A 14,339-nucleotide genomic window follows, 5' to 3' on the forward strand; every position below is an offset into this window, starting at 1 on the left:
CTGTATAGCAAAGCAACTCTAGTTGGTGATGATATAATATATTTTAAAATGTCAGAAAGGTGACCATTGAAAGCTCTTATCTAAAGAAAAGGAAACTTTCAGGTAACAAATTTGATAACTGGATACATTTAGAGATGCCAGAATGCAAATATACTTCAAAACAATGATCTTATACTGATTAAAAAAATACTACATTATTGGGGCCTGGCAAAATAACCTAGTGGGTAAAGTTTTCACCTTGCATGCACTGGGATCCCATACGGGCACCCATTCATGTCCCAGATGCTCTACTTCCCTTCCAGCTCCCTGCTTGTGGCCTGGGAAGCAGTAGAGGACAGCCCAAAGTCCTGAGACCCTGTGCCTGTGTGAGAGACCCAGAAGTTCCTGGTTCCTGGCTTTGGGTCAGTTCAGCTCTCGCTGTTGTGGCCACTTCTTCAATGAACCAGCAGATGGAAGATCTTTCTGTCTCTCCGTCTCTAAAATCTGCCTTTCCAATAAAAATGAATAAATCTTTACAAAATGATGCTGTTTATATTTCTAAAGAGAAGTAGGATTCAATTGATTACATACACCCACAATTACACATATTTTAAGTAATTTTAATTTAGCTTATAAGGGACACTAATTATATATCCATAATCCTTCACACTTCACCATATGCTACCTGCTAGATGTAAATGATGAGTCCCTCCCGAAAAGGGGAGGAGGGAACTTCGAAAATAACAGACTACTGCAATCATCTCACCCAGTTAAGAATGGATGCTATCAAAATGACAATTAAAATGACAACAAATGCTAGCAAAGTGGTGGGCAAAAGAGAACTCTCACATAATTCCAATGGGACTACGAGTTAATATAGCTATTTCAGAGAATATGAAGACTCTCCCCAAAAGCTAAAAAATGTATGTACTGAAAAGCCTCTCAAGTTTTTAAAGTCCGTAAGCCATGAACTGAGAAAAAAAATCGTATGCAAGAGAGATCTGGACTCCCACGATCATTGCAGCCATATCTGCAATGTTCAAGATCTAGAATAAACCTAGATGCTTATCACCACATGAATGGGTAAAGCAAATGAGGTATATACACAAAATGGGACATTATTCCAACACAAAAATCATAGACTTCTATTATTTCAGTAAAATGGGCATAGTTAGGTGACAGTACGTTAAGAGAAATAAGCAAAGACACTGAAAGAAATACATATGTCTTTACTCATACGTGAAAGCTAAACATCAGCCTCAATGTAGCCGAGTGATTATTACAGATAAGAAATTGTAGATGGGAAGGGGGCAGAGGGAAGACAGAGGGCAGGTTCTGGAACACACTTGTGGATGGAGAAGGAACAAATCCCAGCGTAATACAGTACAGCGAGGTGACTTTAGTAAGCACAAGGATCCATTATAAGTAGGAGAGATTAACAAACATGAACACGTGAAAAAGAAATGAAAATGAGAACTAACCCATGTGTATATTCTAATATTACTCTATGTTCCATAAATATGTACAGTTAATATGGGTTAATCAAAATGTTGAGATATTCAAAACTTTTAAAAAGGGGAAGTCATGGGGATCATTTTAGGACATGTTTTCAAAGTAGGGATCTTCACATTTGAATTGATCATGAATTTTCATTTTTCACTAGTTATACTTAGTAGAAGGGTAATCCATATTACCCTGCAATAATAATGCTTTTATTTAGTTTTAATTCAGCTGTGGTATTCCAGAAATTTTAGAAAAGAAGCTTGATCAGCAAACTTCAGATTTTTTTTTTAGTGGAGAGTTCAATGGTTTGAATATGCTTAAATTACATTCCTTAAAATGTCTTGAGTTGAAACTTAATTGCATTATGCAAAAATTTAATCTGACTGCAGTGTTTAGAGGTGGTACTCTTAGAGGATAATTAGGATTAGATGAGCCTATTAAAGAACAGCTGCAATAATCAAATCTTGCTGGATTTACAAGCAAAGAGGGTAAGATACCATGAGAGGCACATACATCTGCTTTCTGTCTCCTAGCTTGTGATGTCCTTTATAACCTAGAGACTGTGCAGACAAAAGGACCTTCCATGGAGTGAACCTCACAACCGTGCTTTTCCAGAGTTTTGGCATCCCCTTAGGCATGCAAAGCAATGAAAATTAAATGTCTCCTTCCTACTCTTCCACTCTACTGCCAATTTTCTGTCTCTTATGAGAGAATACTATAAACTGGATGCTTTACATAAACAAAATAGAAGCTAATTTTAGCTCAAAACGTGTCCTTCTGAATTACATTACTCTTACTCTGAACCTTTCTCAGGTTTTCATAGCTTATTTTTGGCAGGAATAAATTAACCATAGCTCTTGACTTTTTCTGCCATATGAAGAAATTGTTGTTACATACTATACTTGCCTAAAATTGCTGCTGTAATGCTTCAGACTAAAGTCTGTCTCCAGAATGAGTGGACAGAGTGGAAGAGAGACAGAGAGCTCTTCCATTCATTGCTTCACTTCCCAAATGGCTGCAATGGCCACAGCTGAGCTGGTCTGAAGCTAGAATGCAGAATTTTCTTCCAGGTCTCCCACTTGGGTACAGAGCTCGAAGGACTTGGGCCATCCTCTAATGCTTTCACCAAATTAAAATTAGGGAACTGTATCAGAAGTGGAGAAGTTGGGACTTGAACTGGTACCCATTTAGTAGGCCAGCACCACAGGCAGAGGAAGACCCCATTATGCCACAGCTGTGGCTACAGGTTAAATGTCTTAATAAGTTTTTTTTTTTTTTTTTTTTGCTGGAAATATTATAAACATTGTCTTTGTGAACAAAACAATATAAAAAATATTCTGATTCTCATCGACCCTAAGAATTCCAAAACACTAACTTTATTTTATATGTTTTGATAGATATATTACTAGATTAATTAAGAATCAGTTTTTCTTAGTAGGATAAAACTAACAAAAAAGGAAGAAATTGTGAGTCTCATTTACAGGGTCAAGTTTTGGAACATTAATTGTATGATTCAGCAAGAGAACATTCCTTCGTTAATAATGTTCCCATGTGCTTACAGAGACAAGCCCTCCAATAAAACTGGCCTCGCCTTGGTTAGAGGGTACCAGACTCTCCCATGTCAAGAAAGGGCACCTCTGGACAAGCCAAGACATTTTGAATATTTGAGAGGAATCTGAAAGAGATTACATGTGCAATTACAAAAAATGAAATTGGGTAGATGTCATTTCCTACCCTCAAAATGGAAAATAATAAAAATTGTGAAAAGTTCAGTTGAACTTTTTACTGATGATAAACTGCAAATTGTTGCATTGGGGCCTTAGTAATTGTTTGACAATGCAGATTCTGGGGATGCAAATACATTAAGAAATCTAATGTAACAAATTAGCACTTTTCCCGAATCTGAAGAGGTCAAGAACATTATTTGTGTTGTAAAGACTGCTGGTGTGCAACCAGCCAGCCAGATTATCTTAATCTTTCCACATTTTTAAAGTTTTATGGAACTCTGTAAATGACACGTAAGGAACAGCATTGCAATTTTCTCTTGTTAATATATAATAATGACAGATTGATTGATTATCTCTACTCTTTGAAATTGCCTTACCTTTAAATAGAGCAATTTCAACTTTAATTCTCCAAAACCATGCTATGACATTTCCCAGTTGCATCGTTTATTGCTCAAAATCATATTAATAATAGTTACCCATGCTATTTATTAGATAAACTGGTAAACACAGTTGGAGTTGATGTTCTTGATGACGTTTTTATTGAAAAGGGATAGATTTTGTAATGGTATGTATTCAGTTTGAAGTTACTAAGACGGTCACACTCTTCTTTCTCAGTTCACAAAGTCAGAGGGTAATTAGTGAAAATGTGAAATGGAATGACAATTGTGGAAACAATGCCATAGTCACATAACTTCAGAGATCTCAATTTAATCTTGATAGACTGTGTAATATTAAGGTGATACATATTGCAGTCAATATACAAAATGAAGAATAAAAGGATGAAAATACATGAAACACTCACAAAACTACCTTAAATGTAGAAAATGAAAGCCAAAAGGAAATAGGCCCAGTGTGGTAACCTAGTGGCTAAAGTCCTGGCATTGCACATGAAAGGATCCCATGTGGGCGCCAGTTATGTCCTGGCAGCCCTGCAGCCTATTCAGCTCCCTGCTTGTAGCCTGGGAAATCAGTCGAGGATGGCCCAAAGCCTTGGGACCCTGCACCCACGTGGGAGGCCCAGAAGATTGGTTTAGCTCCAGCTGATGCAGCCACTTGGGGAGTGAATCAGTGGCCAAATCTTCTCTGTCTCTCCTCCTCTCTTTATATATGACTTTCCAACAAAAACAAAAAAAAAAAATCTTTAAAAAAATTAAAATGAGCAAATACACTTTTTGAGTATAAGCTATAAACATGTTAGATTGCCACGTAGACAACATGACAAAAACTGGATCCACCAATGGGGACTATTTTCTGTAATTTAGCAAATCCTTGCAACGTTTGAGAAATAGATGAGATCAGTCTGCCCTCTAACCTGGACATCTTGATTGACTCAGAAAATTCAAAACCTGTAGGATTGGCACTAGTCTGGTCTCAAAATTTTGACCATCTCCAAGGAATATTACAATTTATATATTCAATTCTACTTGGTTTTTAAAAAAAGATTTATTTATTTTATTACAAAGTCAGATATACAGAGAGGAGGAGAGACAGAGAGGAAGATCTTCCGTCCGATGTTCCACTCCCCAAGTGAGCACAACGGGCCGGTGCTGTGCCAATCCGAAGCCGGGAACCAGGAACCTCTTCCAGGTCTCCCACGGGAATGCAGAGTCCCAAGGCATTGGGCTGTCCTCGACTGCTTTCCCAGGCCACAAGCAGGGAGCTGGATGGGAAGTGGAGCTGCAGAGATTAGAACCGGCACCCATATGGGATCCGGGCGCGTTCAAGGTGAGGACTTTACCACTAGGCCACGCCCGCCGTACCCTCAATTCTACTTGTTATTAGAGTCTAAGTTTGTTTTGGCACGATGGCTCTATGACTGAGTTCTCAATCTACAAGTGCCAGGATTGCATGTGAGCACCAGTTTGTGTCCTGGCTGCTCCACTTAACATCCAGCTCCATGCTTATGGCCTAGGAGAGAAGTAGAGGATGGCCCAGGGTGTTGATACTCTGCACCCATATAAGAGACCTAAGAGAAGTTCCTGGCTCCTGGCTTCGGATCAGCTTAGTACCAGCCCTTGTAACAATTTAGGGAATGAACCAGTAGCAAACGGAAGATTTTTCTTGCTCTTTCTCTCCATTGAGCTGATCTGCCTTTCCAATAAAAATAAATAATTTTTTTTTAAAAAAAGCATGACTTTTTCTTCCATTGGTAGAGCAATGGTTCTAAGAGTTTATAGTCCATGTTTGTAAATTTATTCTGCACCCTAATGAAATTATTTTTACTTTTGGTTTAAATTAATTTACATTTTTAAAAAATTTACTACTCTGCACCAAAGTTGTAAATGTTCAAATATTATAGAACTGCTAGAATATTTAGGATTTTTTTTTAGGTCATGCTTCATATATCACAGTGCTGCTGAAAAGTTAAAGGCATTATAAATCAGTGTTCTCCACCTATACCTCTTTTTTAAACCATTAAATACCTACTGCATGCCCAGATGGAAAGTTGCTGACTAACCAGCATGATCAGTACTACCAGAAATCTCTAATATTATTGAAGCTGCATTTCATTTGGATAAAGAGATAACCAAGGGTCTGGCACAAAAGCTCAGTGGCTAACATCCTTGCCTTGGGTGCAGCAGGATCCTATGTGGATGCTGCTTTCTGTCTCAGATGCTCCACTTCCCTTCCAGCTCCCCGCCTTGGGCCTGGCAAAGCAGAGAAAGATGGCCCAAAGCTTGGAATGTTGCACCCGCGTGGTAGATCTACCTGCAAGAGGCTCCTGGGCTCAGGGCAATGAATCAGCTCAGCCTGGTCCTCCATTGTGGTCACTTCTGGAGTGAACAAGCAGATGGAAGGTCTTTCTGTCTCTCCCTCTCTCTGTAAGTCTGCTTTGCCAATGAAAATAAATACATTTTTTTTAAAAAAGAGAACAAACAACAATTAGAACAAATGTCCCTTCAAAGTTATTGGAAAATTGCAAAATAAGTGAAAGATTGGCTAGAAAGAATCAGAAATGCAGGCAGAATCAACTGGGGAATCTACTGACAAGAAAATAAAATTTGAGGAAAGACCTAGCAAAAAAAGAATCAGCAACATTTTTGGCAGAATGCAACCACCCTGGAAAAGTATGTATTTGGCACATTTAAGATATCAAGCAAGCCAGGAAGGCCAAAACATGAGTTAAAGAAACTGCAGTGAGACAGTTGGTCAAGGCTAATGGAGAACGACAATGGTATGTTTTATAATTCACTGTGACTTACACCTAGCATTTCCTTCAGTGGAATTAAAGTATAGATAAGTTGTTTCCCGATTTTATGTCCCTGAACCATCTATTCTTACATCATTTACTTTAGCAAACTAGAAATTCTCTTTGGATCCTTTGAGATGTGAGTCCTTTTGTATAGCCTCTTGACATTTTTTCAAACCCAGGAATATGTCTCTGAAGGACCTGGGAGCGGTTCTTTTGAAACATAATCATAAGTGAATGGAGCATACTTATGACCCCGTTTCATAGGGACGATAAGAACTGAACTTTGTAAGGACTATTTTCCGCATCAAAAAAGTACTTTCAGTATAAATATATCAGAACTTTCTTATTCCTTTCAATGAACCCAATTAATAAACACAGATGGCTTAGCATCCTCTGCCCCTTTTCTGGTAACTCAATGTAATACTTAACATCTTTCTTGCTCTTTATTTCAGCGGAGTTAATTCAGTGCTATCACTTATACTGTAACAACCTTGAACATAGTCTTTTTGTCTGTGTAACCTTGGTGTAGTTTTTCTTTTGTAATTGTAAGAGCTTTTATCAAGTGAAATGTGAAGAAGTATAAAAAGGTTTGAACCGATTCACAACACAAAGTATTTTCCTGCTAATATACTGAACAACACACTGATCTCTTTAAAGATATATGAAAAGAATGCAAAGTTACTGCAGTAAGTCAGTCTAGAGAGCAGGACTTGGACAAATTAGTTTAAAAGGTAATAATGAGAAGATACAGATATATTTTGAAATGCTAGCCAAATTGGTTTATCTAGGTGTTGCATGTGTGTTGTGGCTGAATGACAGAGGGAAGAGCAGAAGCAGAAGAAGAAGAAAAACCAGAAGAAGAAAAACAAAACAACACAACAACAGCAGCAGCACCAGAAGTAGTAGTAGTAGAAGTAGTAGAAGTAGCCAGGGCAAATGTTAATATCTTTATAGCTTTCTTTTATAAATATGGAAAAACTTCAGAAACTATGCAACAATGCATGCAGTAGTACGTTATTCCTCCACATATATTTTACAGATTTATTTATTTACTCCAAAGTCATGGCTAAAGAAAGACAGTTATTATCTATAAAGGCCTTCTCCAGAGTACATGTCAATGTTATCATATCTACAAAATAATAAACTCACATCATTTCACATTATTTCCAAGGGGTGGTCGTTATTTAGGAGCTCAGATTTTAGTTGGGATTTCCACATCCCAAATAGTAACCTGAGATGGAGTCCCAGTGACCCACTCATGATTCCATGTGCCTGGTTAGGGACACTCTGAGAGGCTGTGATGATACGACTCAAGTGCTTGCGTCCCCTGCGGGAGACCTAGACTGAATTCCCAGCTGACGCCTCTGCTCTACTCCATTCACTGTGGTTGCGGCCATTTACAAAGTGAGCAAACCAGCACACGGGGGACTCTCTTCAGACTGTATCAAAATCACCTACTTTTGTCATTTTACTGTAACTACATATGAAGCATGTCACATGACGTCCATGCTGCCAGTTTAAAGCACTTCGCAAAATACTCTCTTGGGTTTTGAAGAGTGTCCCTCATTTCTAGGTTTATGTGAAGTCTCTCTAACTATAAATCCCAAGGATTAATCATAGGTAAAAGGTTGGACTATAGTTTTCCTTATTTTATTTTTTCAAATACCAGTGGCAGACACATGACTCACTTTGACCTCATACTGGAAGCATCTTCATTTTCCTGACTTTGCATTCTCCTTTATAGGCTTGCTTTGAATAGCAAAAGATTAGGATTCAAAGCCTTAATAAATGCTTTGTCTTTTGCAAATCTATAATCCCTAAAGAAAAAGAATGCATTGGGTTCCCTGCTTCCACGTTACCTGGGACACAGAACAAACTCAGGTGCCATTGACTAAAGCCCAAACCACACGGAGCCAAACCCAGATGGACATTCAGCTTGACCCCAATAGTTCACCAGACCATAGCACAGGTCAGCAAAAGGCATTTCTGTACCAGAGTGTCGACATATTTTATTGTTCAAAAAACTAACGATAGGAGAGACAGGGAACAGAAAGACAGGGAGAGAGAGCGAGAACGAGAGCGAGAGAGAGCTGGCATTTTAGGAAAAAGTTTTGAAGTTGCCGATTCAAATTACACTCTTTTGTATCTCACTTGTTAATGATCTCCTATTAAATATCAACACACAGGGTAGTTTATGTGTGAAAATTCAAGACTATTTATACATATATACTAGTCTTAGTCTTTCCTTTCAAACACAAAATGTGAAGGACTATGTTCTCTTTCACACCAATTCTCTCTTCTATGCACAAAGCACGTAGTAACAAGCAGACACTTACGTCCACCAGTCCCTTAATTTTTTGTATTCTTTCATGCCGTCCATTTCTCTGAACTACTCTCTTTAAAGTCTCTAAAGCAATAATGACCTGATAATGAGAATCAATAGATAGACATAAATAAATCCCAAATCAAAATTGATACCTAGAATTTGCTGATTTCCATAATGTAGCTAGATCTATCCTGCGCATTTTATTTTCTATATTTTTAACTTTAAGATTTATTTATTTTTTTTTACAAAGTCAGATATACAGAGAGGAGGAGAGATAGAGAGGAAGATCTTCCATCCGATGATTCACTCCCCAAGTGACCGCAATGGGCAGTACTGTGCCAATCCGGAGTCAGGAGCCAGGAACTTCCTCCAGGTCTCCCATATGGGTGCAGAATCTCAAAGCATTGGGCCTTGGGCCATCCTTGACTGCTTTCCCAGGCCACAAGCAGGGAGCTGGATGGCAAGTGGAGCTGCCAGGATTAGAATGGGCACCCATATGGGATCCCGGCGCGTTCAAGAATAGGACTTTAGCCGCTAGGCCACTGTGCTGAGTCCCACTGGACAGTTTTAAACAGCCAATTCATGTCCATGAGTGTGGAACCAGAGTTAGGAACTTACTACCAGTTCTTGCCAGCAGGTACTAACTAGCAAGAATATAATGTTCTTTCAATTTACTTTATCATGAAGGTTTGTTTAGGGTAACAATTATTCTGCAGTATGAATTAAGTTAATTATAATTCATATCCAGTTGAGCTACCCAGAAGTATTTTGAAAGTAACCTAAGACAGAATCGTTAGTCATAAAAATTCACAATATCAGTATACTTTGTTCATGTAAATATGCTAATCGTTATACAATATTTTATCTAACCTGTCCATTTTCACCAATTGACTAATTGCAGCAATCAAATTTCATCCCTAAAACCAATCTTCTGTGTTACCAAACTACCTATTTAGTCCAAACATATGCGATTTCAGCGTTAATGTGATTAGTAATGAGCCGGGGTCTGGTCAGTGCCAAGTACAGTTAACTGAATAGTGAAATATACACCCTTCTCTGGATGCTACTTTTAGCAAAGAGTAACTGACTCCTTGGAAGTAGATAAAACACACCAGCACACATATGAATGTAGATAGGGAACAATTTAGTCAAAGTCAACAGCAACCATTTCTACTTACTGCTCTTTGGAATTATAATTTTGCTCAGTTTGTACCAATGAAGAGCTCTCTACCACATGACAGCTGAGGAGAGCACCCCCTTCATAAATACACATAAACGAAGGACAGACACTCTGCTTCTCTGCCATATCTAACACTTCTAGCTTGGCTGCCAGGAATTATGATAGCCATATTGTGTCTATGATGAGAGCCAAATTAAGGGGAAATGTCAATTTATTTGATATTAAAGTCACATTTACTTTGACTTTCTGTATCCTGGCTACACAGCATTTCACCTGATAGAAACGGAAGTCTGTATCTGAACAGCATTAGTCATTTGCATTATTATTTTGGCATCAAGATAAAACCAGCAATTTAGAAAGGAAAAATAATTTTGGTTAACAGATCAGTAGATGTAAGAAGCATAATAGCTTACACTATTTTGGAAAAAGCCCTATGGTTAGCATGTCAAAGTAAATCAAAGTATAAGGTTGCATTTGATTGTAATACATATACATATAGAGTATGCTACTATTGAAGTTAAATAGTAAGTTGGGTTCATGAAAAAGCATATTTTTGACATTTTTGTAAACTGAGTATAAAAGCTGCTTCTCATTATATTCACTACGTTCACTTGGTGGTATATCACAGTCGTATATCACATGTATACAGAAAACACACATAATGCTTACACACATACATATGTAAATATATGTATACATATATAATCACTTGCTTTTTAAATTATAGTTGTATAATAATAGGGGCAGAAAAAGAGATATTGAAAGAGTTCCTGTATGCTAGCTCAGTTCCCAAATGACTGCAACAATTGGGAGCTAGAAACTCAGTTCAGATATTCACTCAAGCAGCAGGTATTCACTTATCAATCAACTTTGCTTCAGATCTGGATTCGAATTGACAAAAATCTGGAGTTAGGAAACAGAGCCAGGATTGGAATTCAAATATTCCAATACAGTAGATATCCTAACTGGTGCGACAACTGCTAGATCAATTGCTGAACCACTTGCTGTTTTTAAATATTAATCCATTCTCAATACAAATAATGTTGAATATCTGAGATCTGCCATTCTTGATAGTTTGGGTTAGAAAAGTAATTTGTCTTGAAGCAACTTATCACATTTACAATTAAGCTGGAATGTATCAGTTACTTAATACTTACAAGTGTCTTAATCTTACAAAAGAAAAATATGAATGTTAGCTTTGATCTACAGTTGAATTCTGGAGATCCTAGACAGGCTTAGACTACAAGCTTCAAATCTCGCCATGTATAGTTTCCTCACAATTAATCAGATGTGTTTTTGAAACTGTTTTAGTGTCAGCTCATTTTGATATCTTTTGGCAATATTTGTCCTTGTGATAAAGAATGGTAAATAATACACTCTAAAATATCAGAGCAAAAAAATCATTAACTGAACAAATTGGAAAAAATCATTTCACAGACTGAGATCTGCAACAAAAGTTTGAGAATATAGAGTTTAACCAGATGATGCTGTTAAAAAAAAAAGACATTCATGAACTGAACAGATAAGCATGGATGTTGTGGCTGCTAACACAGAGGCAGAAAACCAGCATCCTTAATCTTTATTTTTACACATGACAACCACAAGGGGTGTGTGGGGAGAGAGAGAGAAAGAGAGCTAAAGAGAAACTACAGTTATAGAAGTGTATAAGAAAATATCAAAGAGAATGTGACTTCTAGTTTCCTGTGGCTACTTATCTCAAAGTGTGACCCCTAACCATCGCCTCCAGCTGTGTGCTGCTATTCCAACTCTCACAGCAACAAGTGGAGGTTATTTTATCTGTTCCTAAGTCCATCTAGGCCTTCCGACTGCCCTTGACAAAGAAATATGTTAGAAGGTACATTTTAGGAATTTCAAATCCAGGCTTGAAAGGCCTGCCAGTTTTTACCATATGCTTTTTAGATCTCAGCTACTACTGAATGAAAAGCTAAAGCCACACACAGAGACCAAGCAGTTCAGAACAAAAGGGTTTCACTGGAGAGCCCCACCTGTGACCCTTTCCGATAGGCTGCACCAAACACCTGCCAGAGGAATGACCCCTGCTGGATGTTGCTGCCGCCAGGTCAGATGGCTGCAGCATAGAGATTCATGAAAAAGTGACAAAAGTGCGGCATGATTCTTACTACGTAACTGTGAGTGTCACACATACATACGTACACACAACACACACAGACTATCATCAGAGTATTACAGAAAACTCAACATTTTATCCATTAAATGTGTACGATATTTTAAATCCATATCTTGAAAACTGATAGAAATCGGCAGTGATTTTTGGAAAATGGTCATTGTTACATTAAATAAAGCTAAAACTTGCTTTATACTGGGTCTGGCGCAGTAGCCTAGTGACAAAAATCCTTGCCTCACATGCGCCAGGATCCCATATGGGTGCTGATTTTAATCCTGATGGCTCCACTTCCCATCCAGCCCTCTGCTTGTGGCCTGGGAAAGCAATCGAGGTTGGATCTCAGAGCACGCTCTCTCTCTCTCACTGAAACTCTGCATTTTAAATGACTAAATTAATTAAAAGTCTAATTGCAACGTTGGAAGGCTCTGTATTCCATTCCAGTACATACGGGCACTGATATCTGAGCTAGACAACAAAGTTATTTTAATTTACATGCTGAATTTATGTGAAACATATTTTCTGATTATGATAAATTTAATTGGATATCAGCAAGGAGCATTTAATTGGATATATGAATAATCAAATAATATGAATAATCTATAAGGAAAAGAAAAAGAAAATAAATGAAGTAAAAGCACACTCTTGAATTAAGAAAGATGTAACATGATAATGTTTGGAATTAAGGCAAACTGAAGATGTGTATGATGCTAATTGAGTATGAAATAAAACTAATCAGAATTTTTAATATGCTTGGAAAATAAGAAATGAAGGGGACATTGATTGGAGGAAGCAAAGAATAAGATAGAAATCAATGGAACTGATTATTCCTTTACCTTATCCTCTTGGCTCTTTCCATGCAGTATAATGCACTTGCTCCCCCAGGGAGCAGCTTGTAAGCTCCTAAGAATGAATGCTGTGAACAGTAAACCAACAAAGACAGCCACACTTCAAACTCCGTGTTAGGCGCTCTGTGGTATGGTATCTATAACTTGATGGAATTCTTGACAGAACATTAGGCTGCAAGCAACATTATTATTAAAAAATGAAAATATGATTTAATACAAAATGTCTCTAAAGACTGTTGTCATCTTCCTGAAATGTTAATAAATTGTGATTGGCTAATAGCTTTTGAATCCATGCCTATTGAATTTTTCACTTTTGCGAAAATTATTTCACCAAAAAAGTGGTATGGGTAATATTTAAATGTGAAAGTACTTTCTAAAGGCAGATTTTAGATATTTGTATAATAATGATGGTTCAAAATTTATACATACTTTTCAATTTCTGCTTCTGGCTATATATATAAAATGTCAATCCTTGAATTCAGAAGTATGAGATTAAATCAATGCAAAATATACAAAGAACTTTCTTATGTGGTTTGAAGTGATTTCTCTCGAGGAGGAGTATTTTTTTTAGGAGCTTTCTTTTCTTTTCTTTTCTTTCTTTCTTTCTTTCTTTCTTTCTTTCTTTCTTTCTTTCTTTTTTTTTTTAAAGAGAAACAGAGAAGGAAAGACAACAAGGGAAATATTTTTCTTTTGCTGGTGTACTTCCAAATTGTCTTAATGGCCAGAGCTGGGTGCGGATATCCAAGCACCATTTCCCAACACTCTCCCAGGGTAGAGGTGGGTATGAAGTGGAGCAGCTGAAGCCTGAGCAGGCACCCACATGGAATATGGTGTCACAGGCAGAAGTTCAAATTACTATGCCACAAGGCCAGCCCTATTCAGTACTGGCAATGGAAAAAATCTAACTCTACACAGACATTGAGAAATAAAAATACTTGTTATATTTTCTAAACAATTAATTGTAAACATTAAACTTGCTATTTTTATTTGTTAAAATTTTTCTGCTGAATTTTAATCATGAAATGTTCTCAGAATTTTATTTGGAAGTTAAATGTTATTTTTAAGTCTGCTGTACATATATCTTGTTAGGCTCTTGAAATATCATCACACATAAATCTGTATTTTAAGAATTTTCACCTCACATCTATCAACAGTAACTATAAAAGGTGATGGATGTGTTAATTAACTTGATTGTGGGCCTGTAATAAACTAGTGTGATAATCATTTCTTAACATTAATGTCTATAAACAAATTCCATTATATATTATATACACATTGTGTATTAATTAGTTTCAATAAAGTTAGACAGTATTAAACCTGGGACTTGGATTCTGTTATCTAAGACTGGTACATTGTTGTTGTTGCTGTTAGTTTTTTTTAAGATTTATTGCAAATTCAAATATACACAGAGACCAGGAAAGACAGAGAAGATCTTCCGTC

This window comes from Ochotona princeps, chromosome 11 (assembly GCF_030435755.1).
Source record: "Ochotona princeps isolate mOchPri1 chromosome 11, mOchPri1.hap1, whole genome shotgun sequence".
Taxonomy (NCBI): domain Eukaryota; kingdom Metazoa; phylum Chordata; class Mammalia; order Lagomorpha; family Ochotonidae; genus Ochotona; species Ochotona princeps.